Raw genomic sequence first — 18714 nt, forward strand, 5'->3', positions numbered from 1 at the left:
GGACTAGTTGACCTATCAAGGTCCCAGTGCTACATTTCTAGGATTCTATGATTGCCACCTGAGTAGCTAGATAAACCATCCAACATTTTTGCTCTCCCAGAGAGCAACAGCATTTTTACTTTATGCGTGACTTCATCCACTGCTCACAGGAAGAAACAATGGAAACAAAACTCTTCACATTCTGCATGAGAGAAGTTTCTGAGAAACCCAGCAGATCATCATTCTAATGCTTGAGTGCAAGATAGCCATCACACCCCCTTGCTCATGAATCTGCAACACTATTACCTCCTCAGGCGTTTGTTTACTTCTCACCAACAGCTTCCATTCCTATGGAATCTTTTCTGCCTGTGTCTTGAAACATTTTACCACACCTGAATTCCATCTGCACATACAGATTAAATTATGCGAGTCTAAACTAGTCCAGTGATACTATTTAACTATCCACATAAAAAAGTGGCTGCAATCCTATCAATCCTCTTCAGAAACACACACTCAGATTCCCATTTCACCTCCATATTTAGTTTGGTTACAAATATTATACTGAAGGTACATCTACACTTAAACTGCTGCAGCAACACTGCTGTAGCACTTCAGTGTAGTAAATACTACCTATGTCAATGGGAGCGGTTCTCCCATCAGTGTAGGTAATCCACTCCCTGAGAGGCAGTAGCTAGGTCAACAGAAAAATTCTTCCATCGACCTACCGCTATCTATACCAGGGGTTAGGTCGGCATAGCTATAGCTCTCAAGGAAGTGGATTTTTCACACCCCGAGATGCAGTTATGCCAATGTAAATTCCCAGAATAAACCAGCCCTGAAATATTCCAATGCAAGAGGAGTGACCAGAAGAGCTGGGCTGCAAATCAGTACTTGCCTTAATTGTGTAAAAACCTTGTTAAGGCTTGAAAAGTTAAGGAGGAAGCAAATAAACTCCTACTATAAACACACAGCAAAGATTTGCAATCCTTAATACAAACCACAGATCAATATGGTTCAAATCAGGTGTATCAAAAATAAGAAATCTAAAGTTTACTAAAAATTGCTTTCAAAGATTGATTTATGCACAACGCTTGTGTAATTCAAACAATCCTACTTTTAGTTATTTTCTTTTACAACAGTTACAATGAGGAGAAAGATCATGTAAATGACATAAAATGTTATATTCACAGGAACTTCCCTTACTCTGCAAAAAGCTACCTTACACTGAGAAAGGAGGACAGTGTGTTTGTCCACTTCTTTCATTGTACAAGATATAGGTTTTATAAATTATGAATATATTACATTATCGAATTTACTTTGCTTCACAGTCACAAGGTTGCTGGGTCACCATCCAACCCAGCTGGGGAATGCTTAACCAGCAGGAGTTAGTACTTCACCATTCTCAGACCTTGAAGAGGCTGTTCACTAAACTGATACGGGAGATAAGAAGTGGATTACTCTCTAAAAGCTAATATGCTTGCTTTGCGTAAGCTAAAAATTGAATACAGTATCCAAGAGTAACCACTGATTCATGTAAACACTAATCCAGCAGGATTCCATAACCAACTGGAACTACTGTGCCTTCAGGCTCTGAATTGCTCTCCCAGCAACAGTGCAGCTTTCAATAGTGCTTAACCCACAATCTTATTACTTTTATAACAACATTAATACTTCGTATCCGAACAGTTCCTTTCATCCCCGCTCTCAAACCTATTTATACAACATGGGCCAGTATCACCATTTTATTAAAGGGGAAGTGGAGGTGAAAGAGGCTACGTTCCTCGCCCACAGTCACAATATACTGGGGGGGGCCAGGGGGAGAGAAATCACTTAGGAGTCCTGACTTCCAGTTCCTGGGATACTACCACCACTACATCAAGCAGTCTCACACTATTTAAAAGAGAAGAATTCAAAAGTCCGGATGGTTCTGAAAGATTCCCGGTGAACTATGAACCCTTTCCGCTCTTGTTCAATGGTTCAAATTCAGACTATGCCATTAGCAAGCAGAAGGCTGTTCAATGACCTATGTGAACCAAATAGTTCACCTCCCTTCAGTTTCTAGTAGAAATATGCTGTCAAAACTGATGCCTGTAATGGGAGTTTCAGAAAAGGCTGCAACAACTCAGCGGGAAAAGAAAAATAAACTTTCTTGTCATGTCTACACAAGGGCTCTCAAACAAAATTTGAGGCACTGGTTGAACGATGCGTGAAAGCCAGAAGTGATGCTGAATCTGTCAACAGGAGTTGTCAATATGGCCTCTTATACAATAGTAAAGTTACTTGAAAAACAAAAACAAAAAAAGTCAGGATAATGCCTTAATATCCCCTCAGCTAGGAAGTGCTATATGACTATGTGAGTGCAAAACAAATAAAGTTAAACTCCTATCTTGTCCATGAGACTTTCATTACATGGAATGTTTAACAGGTAAAACAAATGACATCTGCTCTAACCAAGTTTTTCGTGTTAATCTTTTTGCATCTAGCCAAGTTTGGCAGTCACATTCCTAATGAACCCTGTTGTATAGTGGAGATAGTGAGAACTACTGAGGATTGTCAACAAGGTGTGGTGGGGTAGAAATTAAAGCACAGTAGACTGATCACAATAGTTTTCTAAGCTTTAATTGGCTGGTTCAAATAATGCACTTCATTGAATGCAGCTTTAAAAAAAAACAAAACCAAAAACCCTTATTCTACAATCTGTTCTGAAGACATGGTGCCCAAATTCCAAACCCTAAAGCTTGAGTGTTTAGCAAGCGAGGTCAACATGAAAGTTTTCCACTGACAAGAAAGCTTCCTCTCTGAGGCTGTCTACAGTGGCAAGTTTCTGTGCAGTAAAGCAGCTTTCTGCGCTGTAACTCCCAAGGTGTACACACTGTCAAGCCACTTAGTGCGCAGAAAGAGTGCAGTTGTAGTGCGTTAAAAACAACCACCCAATGAGAGGCGTACAGTTTTCTGTGTCCGGGCTACAGCACTGTGGTGCCAGTGTAGACACCCTGGTTGATTACAGCGCTGCGACTGGCCTCCGGAAGGTGTCCCACAATGTCTGTTCTCTCCTCTCTGGTCATCAGTTTGAACTCTACTGCCCTGCCCTCGGCGTGACCAACTGTCATCCCCACCCCGTAAATTCCTTTGGAAATTTCAAAGTCCCCTTCCTGTTTGCTCAGTGATGCATGCAGGGGCCTCAGCACATCTTTCCAGGTGACCATGCCTGCTCCATGCACCAGACGATCCCCGCTTGGAGCACTGCCAAGCTGCTGGACCTCATCAGCATTTGGGGAGAGGAGGCTGTCCAGTACCAGCTGCGCTCCAGCTGCAGGAATTATACCACCCATGGACAGGTTTCACAAGGGATGATAGCAAGGGGCCATGACCAGGACACATTGCCATGCAGGGTCAAAGTGAAGGAGCTGTGGAATGCCTACCACAAGGTGCGAGAGGCGAACCACCACTCCACTGCTGCGCCCACGAGCTGCCGGTTCTACAAAGATCTGGACGTGATATTCGGCAGTGAACCCACCTCCACTGCGAAAACTACTGTGGATACTTCGGTGGCTCGCATGTCAGTCGACAGTGGACCAAGCCAGGAGCAGGAAATCTTGGATGAGGATGGGGAGGGGGATCCAGAGGCAGGATCAGTCGGAGGCATGCAGCCAGCTCTTTTTTATCCCAGAGGCGGCTAGCCAGTCACAGGAGGAGGCCCCTGGTAAGTGGATCTGATTTGGGGATTGCTGAAATGAGCTGTTGGGGGCAGGAAGGTTGCAGAAAGTAGGCTTGTCTCCCACCACATGCCCAGTCTGAGGAGCAGAACAGGCTTGATTGATTCCCTCACTTCACGGGAATCTCCCTCAGAGATCTCCAGGAAACTCTCATGGAGATCCTGGGCAATCTCCTGCCGCAGGTTCTTCAGCAGAGTTGCTTTGTTTCTTGTCCTATTAATGGTAACTTTCCCGCACCGTTGTGCCGTCATGAGGGGGGATGGAGGGGAGGAGAGAGGAACACCACCATTGCTGCAGACAGGTGAGCTGCACAGGGGCCGGGGCAGAAGCCACAGGCTTGAGAAGACCCTCCCTTGATTCCCTGCTCACCCTCAGCAGCGAGATATCTTCCATAATGATCACTTCCCATGAAAAGTGTAGGGACAGGAATGATTATCAGGGCCCCCCCTACAGTGGTGGCTCTCCCCAAGAGCCACATGCCCCATGTACAGCAGGGTCCTGGAAGAGTGATTTACCCTGCTGTACATGGGGCTACTCACCATTTTGGGGGTCTTGCGGCTCATGTGTGCTTGCCTGGGGTCTGCCATTTAGTGACAAGCATGAGAGTACTGGCTGTGCTTTAAAGCACTGAATTAGTGTTGTCTGTGTCGCAAACAATACTGCTTCTGTAAAACGTTGTGTTTAAACTTCACAGAGAGGACCTTGGGAGCCCAGCCTCCGTCTTTGTTATCGGCGGCTGAACGGCTACACAGAATTAGAAAGCGTCCAAGAAGAACTAAGGGGGACTTTCTGCGTGATGTTATGATGCACTCTGCTGCCTAGCAACAGGAATTGAAGGAGTGGTGGGACAGCAAGAAGACGGACCGAAAGGAGAATGCAGCACGCCAGAATGAAGCCACAGAGCGGCCCTTAAAAGTTATGGAGCGCCAAGCAGACACGCCGCAGGCGATAGTAGCTCTTCAAACCGAGCAGCTCTGCACCCGCCTGCCCTCTCCTGCAGCCATTGTCACAAAACTCTTTTCCATGCACCCCCCAGACACCGCCAACACACTCTTACCAACCTCCTCTCTCCAGTCTATATCCACAGCATTGCACTTCTCCCCCGTCATGGTCCTGCACTGTGGACTCCCACTACCCACTGCACTCAACACCCATCCATCTGCAGTTTGCCCCTGCTCAAGTACAGTACCCACTGCACTGTACTCCAAAGGAGAAGTTTGGATATGATCTCCGGACATACACAAATCTTTAGCCTTCCTGGGACCCCTCCTCTTCCTGGGACCTTCCCTTATCCTATCCCCCTCCCTGCTGTTTTTTGTTGTTGTTGTTGTTGGTTTGACTCTCCCCTCCGGTTCTTATCTTTTAATAAAAGAATTTGGTTGGTTTGAAAGCAATCTTTGTTCTGTTAACTGAAAGCAAAAAAGAGCACTACAAAGCAACACAGAATTATGTTAAACCCCCTTATTGCATCATGGGCACCTATCACCTCCTAGCATTACAAGCACTACAATCCCGAGCATAGCAACAAATATTAGTGGCTTTCAGCTTCAAATTGCTGCCTCAAGGTATCCCTGATCCTTATGGCCCCGAGCTGTGCCCCACTAATAGCCCTAGTCTCTGGCTGTTCAAACTCAGCCTCCAGGTGCTAAGCCTCTTCGGTCCAGCCCTGAGTGAAGCTTTCACCCTTCCCTTCACAAATATTATGGAGCATACAGTATGTGGCTATAACAAGGATTCTCAAACTGGAGGTCGTGACCCCTCAGGCGGTCACGAGGTTTTACGGGGGGGGGGGGGGTGAGCTGTCAGCCTCCACCCCAAAGCCCGCTTTGCATCCAGCATTTATAATTGTGTTAAATGTATAAGAAAGTGTTTTAATTTATTAGGGAAGGGTCGCACTCAGGCTTGCTATATGGAAGGGGTCACCAGTGCAAAAGTTTGAGAACTACTGGGCTCTAAGTATAGGAATATTGTCATCGGCCAGGTCCAGCTTCTCACAGAGACCATGCCAGTAGGCTTTTAAACAGCCAAAAAGGACATTCCACAGTCATTCTGCACTTGCTCAGCCTGTTGTTGAACTGCTCCCTGCTGCTGTCAAGTTGCCCAGTGTATGACTTCATAAGCCATGGCATTAAGGGGTAGGCGGGGTCTCCCAGGATCACAATGGGCATTTTGACTTCCCCTACGGTTATCTTCTGGTCTGGGAAAGAAGTCCCTGCTTGCAACTTCCTGAACAGGCTAGTGTTCCGAAAGATGCGTGTGTCATGCACCTTTCCGGACCATCCTGTGTTAATGTCTGTGAAATGCCCACAGTGATGCACAAGCACCTGGAGAACCACTGAGAAATACCCCTTGCGATCAATGTATTCTGTGGCTAGGTGGTCTGGTGCCAGAATTGGAATGTGTGTGCCATCTATCGCCCCTCCACAGGAAGCGCGGCCAGACTAGCGGCCTCTGGTTTAACCCTCCAATCCATTTGGTGAAACCAGTTCAACCTAGTCTAATTTTGTCTTTCACCTTTCAGATTAACAGCTATGGCCAAAGCAGCAACCAGGGAGTATGCCATGAACAATACTCGCTAACTTCTCACCCTCTCCAGAGAGGAAGCTATGACACTCAAGAGGCCACAACAGCCAGAGTACAGTGTCCCACAGTTGCTCATCAGACCACATTGCTTTTTTCTAATAATAGAGCTGAAATACATTGTGGAAGACCAATCTGAAGTAATTTTCAACTGCCAGTGTGATGCGATTAATAGGCAACATGCTATCTCTGTTGCCTGCATTAGATATTAGAATCTATTACAGGCTAAACTTAGCAGAGGGAGCATCAGGTAGGAGGAGACTGGTCAACAGCAGCAGAAAGAAGAGATAAGAAAGAGGAGCAGGAACAGAGCAATAGAGTAGTGGTCCCCAAACTTTTTCAAATTGCTCCCCCCCTTACTCAATCCGTGCCCCCCAGAAGCCAGGGCAGGGGGCTGAGTGGGGCAGGAGCTGCTGCACTTGGGGCAGGTGACGGGAGCCATGAGTACTGTCCGAGTGCTCCTCCAGGCTCCAGCAGCAGCAGCTCTTCCCAACCCCTAGTGGTGGAGGCAGTTACCCCAGGTAGCCTCTTAACGTCTGGGCAGCTGGAACTGGGGCCAGAGCGCAACTGGTGAAGGAGTGGGGCTGGGTGACTCTCCCTCCCCACCTCCCAAGGTGCTGGCCCCGGCCCACTGCGCTCCCCTGGACGATCCTCTGTGCCCCTAGGGAGCGTGCCGCACAGTTCACGAAAGCTTATGCTCAAATAAATTTGTTAGTCTCTAAGGTGCCACAAGTACTCCTTTTCTTTTTGCGGATACAGACTAACACGGCTGCTCCTCTGAAACACTGCAATAGAGGTAGTGATCAGTGGAGTCAGAAAAGTTATCCCATTAGAACTAGTGCCTGTTGTCAGACAAACAAAAAGCACTATCTACAGAAGTGTCAATTCAGGCATTGGAAAAAGGCAGGAGAGATGGAGAGAGTTTAATCATCTAAACTAAGGAAAACTTGTGTGAGACCGACTCCTCAATTTCTGATGCTGACAAATTTAGAATAAAAACCATTAGTATATAAAAAGGTAGCCAACTTCTAGTGTCAAAGAAACTCTTCCTATGCTAGAGGATTACTCAAATTGTGGGAGTTTTATGCTTAAAATTTTCAGAAGTGGCCAGTACCCGATACTGGTTAGTAAACTTGACTAGACAGATCAAAGGAACTGACATTCTAACAGGCCAGTATTTGTAAATATACCATAAATTTCATGTGTACAACATCGAATAACCGAACTAAAACCACAATTTTGCTAACAGTTACAAGACAATTTGTCAGCTTGAAACAACTTAACACTCTCTGTAAACATCTGCACTTTCCATACAAAAGTCTAAAAACAATCACACAAGTATTGACTTGCAAAACAGACTCTAAAGTTATTCTAGAAAAACAACAAATTTAGGTTAAAAACACAAAATTGCACTCAAAAAATGTAGAGACACAAGGTGGGTGAAGTAATATCTTTTATTGGACCAACTTCTGCTGCTGGTGAGAGAGACAAGCTTTTGAGCCACTCAGTGCTCTTCTTCAGGTTCGGGAAAGGTATTCTGAACAAGGCAAGGCGGAGCAGATAGTTTAGTACAAGTAGTTCGCACATATTTTAAGAGACCATTCAAAGTAGAGGGGCCCATTAACACTTATGCAGTGATGCATTCAACTTATAAAATTTATCACTTCGAATGCCTGATTAAGAGGCCTACTCTTCTACAAAGACCAACTGCTGTTCTCCAGGCTGCACGTGGAAATATTATTGATTGTGTGCCTATTTAAAAAAAACAAGAATTCAGGAGTTTCTAAATACTGATTTCCCAAAGCAATAGTATTTGTATTTGCATTAAAATGATTTTGTCAAGTCCTGAAACTATCCCTCGTTTTTAGAAAGGAGACATTCCTTCTTGCTATAAACAGCACAGAGAACAGCTGCTTAAAAATCAACACCACATGCAATCCCTTAACAAGACGCAACACTTCGCAAATCAGAGAAGTAAGTTTTACAACAAAATCAACCAGTTTTAAATGCATCTCTTCACCAACTACTCTACACTTTACCCCCAGGTAAGGCAATGGAAAGAGGATTCCATTTCCTATTCCTCAACATCCACGTTTTCTCCTGAGCAAGCACTTCTACTTAAGTTTTATAAGGGTATCCAGAATTCAGCCTTTAGTAAGTTGGAAAATTCTTTAACTCTTTCCTTTACATATACCCTGTATTACTTGTTATTGATGGGGAAGGGGAAGGCACAATGCTACTCTTGTTCAAATTATTTTTCAGTCAATATCACTGAAAGTATAATGAACGTAAATGAGCAAGGAACATATTCTTCGATATTTTGAGGTACTGGAAAACACTGGGATCAAGTTAAAGTTTCAGCTGCCGTAAGACCCTTTAATTTACTGATTCTTGATTTATATTGGTGCACATCTACTTTCTGTTTCTCCCTCCATGCATCCTCTAAATCAGTGCTATTCAAAGTGGTGGTCTGTGGACCGGTGCAGGTCCACGAGCCATCGGCTGCCAGTCTGCGCACACATTGGAAAAAAAAATTGCTGGTCCCCCACATCAGATAGCTTGAGAAGCACTGCTCTGATTTATATACGGATTTATGGTAGCCCAGTGACAGCTGGTGCCTTTCCAGAACACTGATTTCAGCAAAACTCCAACTTGTGAAAACCAAGAAATACAGAGTAAGGTATTGAGCCTCGCCAGGTGCCGCAGAGATGTGCGAGCAGCCGGCTGCTTCCGGGAGCAGCATGGGGCCATGGCATGCAGGCAGTCTGCCTGAGCCCTGCTGTGCCAGCGCCCTCCTCAGCCCATGGCCGCAGCCCCTAAAGCCCGTATTAATCCGGCCCTGCTCGAGGGAAGGGTTTCACCCCACCCCCCAAGGGCAACATAAATTTTGCCAACGTAAGTGGAAGTGTAGACATGTCCTTACGCTGCTGGCACTTCTGTTCTGCCTCAGCAATTCTCATCTACTCATAGCTTGTAGCTCCAGTATGGATGAGAGGCTTCACCAGGTAGAACTATCATGTGTGAGATCTTCCCAAAAGTCAATGTTGAAACACCCCAGGGGTAACTTGAGGGAGTCCTTGAAACATTTCTTTCAGCCCCTTAAGAGTGCTTTCCTTCCTTTAGCTCGCTGTAAAAGATCTTCTTTGGCAGTCGATTATCTGACCTTCTGTTGACATGGCCTGCCCATCTCATATGTGAGATCAGAATATGGATGCTTGGAATGCCTGGTTGTATGAGAACCTAAGTATCTGGAACCTTTTCTTGCCATCTTATCCTGATCAGTTTCCTCAGACAGCGCATGGGGAAGTGATTCAGTTTCATACCGTGGCACCTGTACACCGTCCAGGTTTCACATGTAGACATCAGAGGTAGCAACATGATGGCTTTGTAGTCCTTCAGTTTTGTTGACTAATGCTTCTATGCTCCCACACATCTGCACATAACCTGCCAAAGGCCACACTTGCTTTTGCAATTCTGGCATTGGTTTCACCATCCATGCAAATGTGACAGTGTATTTCCAAGGTAGGTGCACCCGTCCACTGCCTGAAGGATTTGGCTATTCACTGTGATAGCAGGTTGTACGTCAGACTTTCCTGGTGCAGACTGGTACATCACTTCTGTCTTCTTGATTTTGAGAGACCAAAGTTGTCACAAACTGAAGAACAGTATCTCATACTCCGCTGCATGTCAGACTCAGGTTTGGCATTCAGGAAACAGTCATCAGCAAACCCAAGATCATAAACAGTCACTTCCTGTACCTTTGTCATCACCTGTAGTCTCCTCAAATTGAAGAGCTTGCCATCAGTCCGACATCTGATGACAAATCTTGGTGTGACAGTCACATAAGGTGTCTGTAAGCATGGCAAAGAACATCATACTGAACAGACCTGAGGCCAACACACAGCCCTGCTTGACCCCATTGGTGACTGGAAAGAGTTCAAATGACTCAGTCACCCCCAATTTCCAAACCATTGCGATGAATTTCTCCTGACAACGTACTGTGCATGCAAAATCCCAACAAGAGGTAGTCTCCAGCTGCACAGGAATTGCCTGGTCTTGCATAACTAGCTCACGTGAGTACATATAGTACCTCTGTTGATGTTTCTAAACTCCAAATACCCTTTCTGCATCCTAAATTATGCCCCCAACGCTGTTGGAAATGGTAGCCTGGACAATGAATCTCCACACATCAAGATAACCACTTCACAAATTAAACTACTGTTCAACACATCTTAAAAGCAAATATTGCAGGATTTGCCACACTATATCAGACCAGTAGTGCCTCACATTTTGGCCGTAGCCAGTACATGATGGGTGAGTGGAAAATACAACAACCATGGAATGTTGCACATGCCAGGGATGAAAAAAAATTCGTGCTGGACCCCTTGAAGGAGAACAGCTTGTTCGTGCAACAGGAACATGTAACTCTCCATCTTTTTGTATTAGCATGTGTAACAGGCTGACAGTTCTGTGAACCCAGCCCAACTGCAGTTATTGTTGATTCTGCTGCTAGAGACCAAGACTACAGCAGATTCACTAGTACCAATGAAGTTCACTAAATTCCACCACTGATATAAGTTACACGGGAGTGGCTCTCAAGGTTGGATCTGCAGAAGAGAGGATTTAGTAGACAGGTGCAGAAGTCCTGTGACCATCTCTAGGAGCAGCTAAACATGGAGGGAAGGCCTGAGGTGAACTTCATTAATAGTACAATGACAAAACCAAACCCCAGGAAAAGGATAGCTTTGATCACACATTATGCTGGCTGTGGAAAAGACTGCTCACATCATGCTATTAAGTGTAAAGATAAACACTACGAAAAAGTAAGAGCTGGTATAATATGAGTACAAGAGCTAATATGAATACAACACTTTCATGTGAATGTTTAACAGAGAATTGTATTTTCCTATTAAAGTTGAATGAATTTCTGTCTTCCCTCTCTTCCTCCACCCTCCCCTTTCTTCAAAGGAACTATTCCAAAAGGTAAAGACTAACAGATTTATTTGGGCATAAGCTTTCGTGGGGTTAAAAAAAAAAAAAAAAAACTTCAGATGCAACTGAAGTGGTTTTTTTAACCCACAAAAGTTTATGCCCAAATAAATGTTAGTTTTAAGGTGCCACCGGACTCCTCGTTGTTTTGGTGGGTACAGACTAACACAGCTACCCCTCTGATACTCTTCCAAAGTTGGCATAATTCATTACTACTGAGGAGAATATTTTGGGGACAAGAGAAGTGTGCTTTTCCTTTTCTGGCTTTCATTTTATCCTATCACAATTTGTATTCCATATAGAAAACATAGGAATTGTCATACTGCACCAGACTCTGTGGTCCACCTAATCCTGTTTCCTGTCTGACAGTGGCAGTACCAGGTACTTAACAGGAAGGTGCAAGAATCACAGTAGGCAGATACAATGTAATTTATCCAAATGAAGCTCTCATCCTCATCCCTGATAGTTAGAGACTAGTTTAAAACATGAAGCATGAGGTTTTTTTTTTTAACCCCTTCCAAAACTCTAAATGCATCAGTGGGAATATTCTTGTCCATATAAGCATCTAATCTCCCTCTGAATGCTAACTAAACTTAGCTTCCACAACACCACAAAAGCCCTTTCAAAAATCTAAATAAATTAGGACAACCAGTTCTGCTGTATCCACTACTTTGTTGACACTTTCAAAGCTTTGTAAGAGTTTAGTGAGACAACTTTCCATTGCAGAAACCATACAGGTTATGTAGTATAACAACATATGATGATCTTCCAGGAGGTTTTATTGTTCTATTTTTAATGATCATTTCAACCCATTTACTAGGTACAGAAGTAAGTTTTACTGTTTTTAATTCCCTGGATCACCCCTGGTTACAACATTTATTACCCTCCAATGCTCCTATATAGTAGCTGTTTTTAATGCAATTGCATGTTTTTGCTAGAAGTTCAGCTACTTCACACTTAGGAAGTCATGGATATGCCCATCTGAACCTTGCTGAACCTCTAACCCTTCAATCTCAGACATCACCTCATCGCCACTTTGTCTGAAAGTCCACTTATTAAGATTGTAAGGGTTTTTTGAAGTTCATTTAAGGCAAGATCTATATTTCAATCCTGGCCCCGCCTTATATACAGCAAAGTTTAAATAAGAGGAATTAAAGATGAGATACTAGCCATCATGGTAGGCTAGCAGTAGCTCTGAAATCTTGCATGGGATCTAAAAGTCCAGAAGCAGCTCTGGGGCTCTCAGGCCCTGTCTAGACCAGAATAAGTTTCAGTGTTGCTAACACTGGTTCAGCTCCACCAGGAACAATGTGGCAGTAACAAGCATAATGTTATTGACATAGTAATTTGAAGTCAACATTGAACTATTTCACTGATGACCACTTTAAAAGAAACATCCAACCACAGCAGATCTTGTTTATGGTACAAAACTACACTGCTTCTGAAAATCCCAATCAGTAAGTAGCAGGGAAATCAACATTGCCTAAATTTGAATGGATGGCTCCAGGACAATAAGCATTTCAAACATGTTTCTATCAACAAGCCATCCCTGCCACTAAAGGCTAAAAATTGTATTAATATATAGATAACAGGTTCTCTCTCTCTCTCAAAAAGAGATATGAAACACACTCACCTCCCCCAACACCCATTTCCATACACCCCTACCATATGTTCTGTGGAAAGTAGTAAAGCTAGGAGAGAGAGGAATGTTTTTTCTCTCCAGCGCATTGCTTTCCATTTCAATGTAGTAGAGGGCAGACAAAACTTATAAAAAACATTTATCTTCTCTAATAATTGCTCATTTTGTATTTTTGATCTACTTCATTTTCTCTCACTCACAAAGAGCTGAACGTTCAAAAAAAATTCATTTTTGGTCAAATATGAAGCATGGAAAATTTCAGCTTGAAGGAGAAACTACCAAGAGGGAGGTTTTATGGATGCTGTTATGTAATTTCAACTATAGGAGGACACAATCAGTGCCACTAACAACAGCATCAAACTGCAATGAACGAATGATTATCCAGAATCGTCACCTAATCAAAGGTCAGAACAAGTACCTCTCACAGCTGATATATGAATAACTGCTGTGCTGCAACAGAGACATTATTTCCTGAAGCATTGTAACTGATTTCCCAATATGGGGGAGGGGGAAGGGGGGAGAAGAGAACACCTATGCATTTGTCATACCACTTTAAAACAGGTTAGTGCCCATACAGTTTTACAGACATTAAGACTTCTCCTCAGTTATGTCATTTCAGAAGTATAGGAGACATAAGTCATTAATTCCTTTGAAACTACTGTAGTATTCCGTCACTTCAAGTTTTACTACACAGGCCACCAATTAAAACAATGGGATTGTGTGCAAGAGATAGTTTGCCCTACCATATTTCTCAAGACATGCTCATGACCACAGTGGTGCTAACAGGAGCTACACGTGGATCAACTCAAAAGGAGAACGTATCTTACAACTCAACATGTGTTATTAATATTTTTGTACAGTAACAAAATTATGATCAGTAGCTATTTGTGGATGTCGTGACAGTTACCCAACCATCTCCAGACAATGTGCCCTCCATACAACTAACCTTAAAGGTCACACTGAAACTGCAAGCAGTGCAGAACGCAGCTGCCTGCTTACTTACTGCCATTTCACACTTAAAGCACATGTTTGTGCTCCCTTGACTATACTAGCTCCGAGTTCATTGTCAGGTGCACCTCAAAAATACTGGCTCTGATATACAAGTTACTTTATGGTCCTGATCCTGTGTATCTTAGGTTAAAGCACAAAAAGAGAGATGGCTCAAGTATCCAGTTGATCTCAGCTGTTAAAAGTCCAACAACCACTTGCTTTGTACATATGGAGACAGTTTTCTGTGGAGTTCCATCCACAAATGGAATTTGCTTCCCTCCTCATCTATCTCCATTGAGAGGGGAGGGTGCAAGGCCTATCTATTTTCTCAGGCTTTTCTTGAAAGTGGTTTGAAAGGGTGGAAGACCAAAAGAAGTTTTATAGAAAGGTTATTGTTCGTTGACATTGGTTCACTTGCTGAGTTTCGGTATATGGTGTAGTTATTTTACACATACCTAACTGTCACAATAGATTTTTTGTAAAATGAAAAATTAAATCTTCTTTTCCCCCAGATGTAAGCATCTCCACTCAGGATTTGAACATGTTTGTGTAATCAATGGTTCAATGGCAATAGTGGGGAAAATTTTCTGGTTCTGAACACTAATCCATCAAAAACTCAAGCAGGCTGCAGTATACCAGGCCTTGGAGGACTAGGGGAAAAACCACACTGATTATGTTCTTATTTGTTCCTCTTCTACTTTGCAGCTACTTAAAATCATGTCGCAATTGATTTCAGTGATGGTGAGAGACAGGTCAAGATTTAAAAGGAAGTTTTGTTGTACCACGTATGGGAGCTTCTCAGGTGATCATCCGTTTTGGAAAGTCAGGCCATATATTTGGGATCCTAACTTTAGACACTCATTTTTTAAAATTTCAGTGTTATTCTTCATACCATTTGAAAGCTGGGATTTCAAAGCTTTTCAGGGAGAATGTAAATAAATAAATAAATAAATACATACATACATACATACCCAGGTCTTATGCTATCTACTGATGGAAAGTGCTTTAAACAGTTTTACAAAAGTAGCAAGCATCATTATCCCTATTTTACAGTTAAGGCATTTAAAGCATTATTTTGCAGTCATTTGTTTTCTAGATATTAGACAGTAAAACCATGCTGGAATTCACATGGAAAAAGAAATATGCTAATCACAACATGCATAGTTAACAAACGAAAAACTAATTCCTGTTTTTGAATGGCATACAGCACACCTTTTTCGCAATGATGAGTCATGAGATAATAAACTTTAACACTATCAATCTGTTAATCTAGCAGTGCTTCTCTTGAGCACTTCTCCAGTATCATATACGTCTGATTGGCAGGATTTGATTTAAATCATTAGTCATTGTGAAACATCAATTTTACCTGACAGAGAAATCAACAAAAAATAGCTGTAACAGGCGACAAGTGCAGCTTCCCCCACAGCTAACACCTGCAGGGATCTGGTGTCACCAGCCTGGTGACCATGCAGGGAGCACTCTGCAGCCCCACTGTCACCTCCCCGCTCGCTCATTCACAGCCAGATTTACAGGAGCCATCCCCATGCAAAAGTCATTCTTCAGTCGGGTGGCCTCCTCTAGGGCTGGGAGCTCACCCTCCTCCTCATGGAGTCTGGACCACAGCCTCCCCTGAATGCTGTAGCCAGGTGTCAGGCCCATTGGCCATGCAAGGAGCCCCCTGAAGCCCTGCTGTCAGCACTACTCTAACACAAACCCCCTTTAATGTCCTGCAACTGTGAAAATTAAATGATTAAAAATATTAAACATTAAATTTACAAAAAAAATCAAATCAAATTCTGCCAAGTCTGTGTATATAGCAAGTCTCAGACCGGTGAAATTTTCAATCCTTGCCACCCTTTTCAGATTCTTTCCAAATCTTCAGACATACAAGAAAATAAACCAATTCATTCAAAATCTTGCGTGTATATATTTTCTGAACTCACCACAACCGAAGAGTACCAGATTGACAACATTTGCGATAGAAGATCTCCATCTAGATAGCTGGTAGGTCATAGGCAACAGGAGTTCAAGTTTCTGCAAACTGTCCCATCAACGTTAGTTCAAACCTGCTTTGAAGGGCCATCTTTAAATAATTTAGGTCTTCAGCACTTAACTCTGTTAAACCTTTCAGTTAGGGCTTGGATACACTTACGTTTTACAGGGCTCTAACCTGCTGGCTCAGGGGTGTGAAAAATCACCTCCAGAGTGCAGCAAGTCAGAGCGCTTTAAAGAGCTAGCGTAAGCAGGCTCCGAGCGCTGGGAGAGCTCTCTCCCAGTGCTCACACGCGAACACACTCGCACTTCAAAACACTGCCATGGGAGCGCTCCTGCGACAGCGCTTTGAAGTTTCCAGTGTAGCCACGCCCTTAGCAAAACTGGTGCTGGTCTGTGTCATGCAGACACTTACACTTTGAGAAGTGGGCTGAAGCCATCACTAAGGCCAGGTGTACACTACAGACCTATCTGAGTATAACTACATAGCTTAGGAGTGTGAAAAATGCACAGCTCTGAGTGACTGAGTTATACAGACCTAGCCGCCCCCCGTAGACATGTTGACTAGAGAGCTTCTCTCATCTACATAGCTATCCTCTCTCTGGGAGGTGGATTACCTACACTACACCAGCACAGCTGCATCAATGCAACATTTTACATGTAGATCTGCCCTTAGTTTCATGAACCACAGACAGACATTAGGTCAGACCTTGCCGTCACTACCAGCCCAGACCAACTTCAAACCAACAATCTAGTACATTTTGGTTTAAATGATGTTGGTTTTGGTACAAAGAACAAGCAATTTCTTCCTAATCCCCATGAATTTTAATGCTGATCAAAGATTTTTACTGACAGCATGGAAATCGGAGTCCATCAAACAAACAGAACGCATGTACTATCAGTGCAAACGTCCCTCAAAATAACCTGCTAAATCATCTGCTCTGGAGGAGCCTTTTCTAGGGCAGGAATAATAGGCTGAAAATTTCAGGAAAGGCAGGGAGGGGGAGATCATCTCCCTTTGATGCACCTAGCTCTTATTAACTTTAATGGAAACTATATCCTCACATCAATGGTAGAAATGAAACACTGCATTTATGGAAGGTAATTTCTATGCTAATTTAACTGATAAAGATGTGGACCCCAGTCCTGCCAGCACTCAAGCATGTGCATAACTTTATTCAATCAAGTCAATGAGACCACACAAAAGTAGTTACCCATATGCTCAGGAATTGGCAGGAGGGCTTAAAACAAGATTTATATATCCCTGAAGATGGAAAAAAAACCTTAGTGGAAAAGGTAGCACACTTCCATATGTCACTGAAACTAGGCATCACTGTAGTATAGTATAAATGTAGAAATAGTCCAGTTGTCATCTTACAACAGAGTGATCAAAGGATAATATGTCACTAAAGGAGTCAGTGGTGAAAAAGCAGCATTGCTACTGATGAACTGGCTGTTTTAACATGAACTCATTTTTGCAATTTAACCATTTGGCCATCAAAATTACATTAAAATAATGGACGCTCCTCACTAACTGATAAAATGTCACCAATGCATTTTTTTCCATAACTGACTGAAACAAAACAAATTTTAAAACAACTGTTCAGGAGAAAGCAGCGTGTGTGGAAAGAATTTAATGAAATACCAGTTTCTAGAAGAAATATCAGTTTCCCTACTCGTGGACTCTTAAAATGGCACAGATCTCACTCAATATGGCCTCTGAAGACAAAACATCATTTCTGGGCATTCTTCTTTTCCCCCTCCCCCCCAAAGACATAAGGGCAGCTACTCAGTGCTCTGTTTCCTGGCAGGAAATCCTTGCCCCATCTTTTAACTCGGTGTCTAACATAATACCAGAAAGAAAAACAATGTCAAGTTAGTTGGGTCTTTTTAGATTTACATTTCCCAAACAAATGCCAGGTTCTCAGTTTCCAGACACTCACAGAAATCACTGACCAAATTACCCTGAATGTTCCCTACAACTTTGATAGGCACCCAAAACAGCAGCAGGCTGACGGGGGGAGGGGGGTGGGAGGAGACACAGATATTTGTAGATATATTTTAAACAAAGCATCCAACGTGTGTGTCACATCAGCTCTGCAAATCCACAGTAGGAGCTAAACCCTTTGAGGGCAGGAACCAACTTCGCATCTGTGTTGTAAAAAACTACATACCTTTATAACTGGGGCTGCAGAATGTATTCTCTCTCATACTTCAGACTCTCCCCGCAACCAAAAAAGTGTCCTCTGTCCCCACCCCAGAGTGACACGAGGCCAGCCCCAACTCCCCTAAACCAAGAGCCTCTGGAACTACCACCCCCACTCCTCCTCCAAGGGCAAAGGAAACCTCTTTCTTCCGGCCCCCAGTTTCATAGAACTAGCCTCCTTGGTCTCCTCCAAGACACAGCAACTCGGAAATGGAGACCGGCCGAAGCCTGAGGCCTAGAGATGGAGGCAGGAACACAGGCTAGAGCCCCCTGCAATGACCCCCTGTCACCTGAAAGCCTTAACTAAGGCAGGGCCAGCCCCGACCTCCACTGGGCCAGGCCCGAGAGAAGCCACCTCCGCCCCATTGTTCCCCGCACCGAAACCCAGGACCCGCACTCACCGCACGGCTGGGCTCCCAGCAGCAGCTCCTCTCAGCTCTGGGAGACGGGGCTGGCCACAGCGCCCACCGCCTCCAGCACCGGCAACAGCAGCAGAGACCGCCTGGCCGCCGCCACCTCCTCCCCACGACCGGCTGCTGCTGCTGCCTCTGCAGCAGGAGCCATCTTGTGAGTCTGCCGCCTCCCCCCGAGACTGCTCCTCCCTCCCGCGGCCTGCCTGGAGC

General features: G+C 43.9%; 1 protein-coding gene across 4 annotated transcripts in view; it reads right to left on the bottom strand.

Annotated features, from left to right (window-relative positions):
• RC3H1 (ring finger and CCCH-type domains 1) overlaps positions 1 to 18661 on the bottom strand; it is a 111399-nt gene extending 92738 nt beyond the window's left edge. For 2 of the 4 annotated variants that reach the window (XM_074960974.1, XM_074960973.1), the window contains exon 1: positions 18493 to 18659. The gene's annotated coding sequence lies outside the window, so the exon portion shown is untranslated. Of the gene's footprint in view, positions 1 to 18492 lie in introns of all 4 variants that reach the window. The other 2 variants (XM_074960972.1, XM_074960971.1) reach the window with 2 other exon arrangements.
• Positions 18662 to 18714: the final 53 nt, after the last annotated feature.

Source organism: Natator depressus, chromosome 8, assembly GCF_965152275.1.
Source record: "Natator depressus isolate rNatDep1 chromosome 8, rNatDep2.hap1, whole genome shotgun sequence".
In the NCBI taxonomy this organism is placed as follows: domain Eukaryota; kingdom Metazoa; phylum Chordata; order Testudines; family Cheloniidae; genus Natator; species Natator depressus.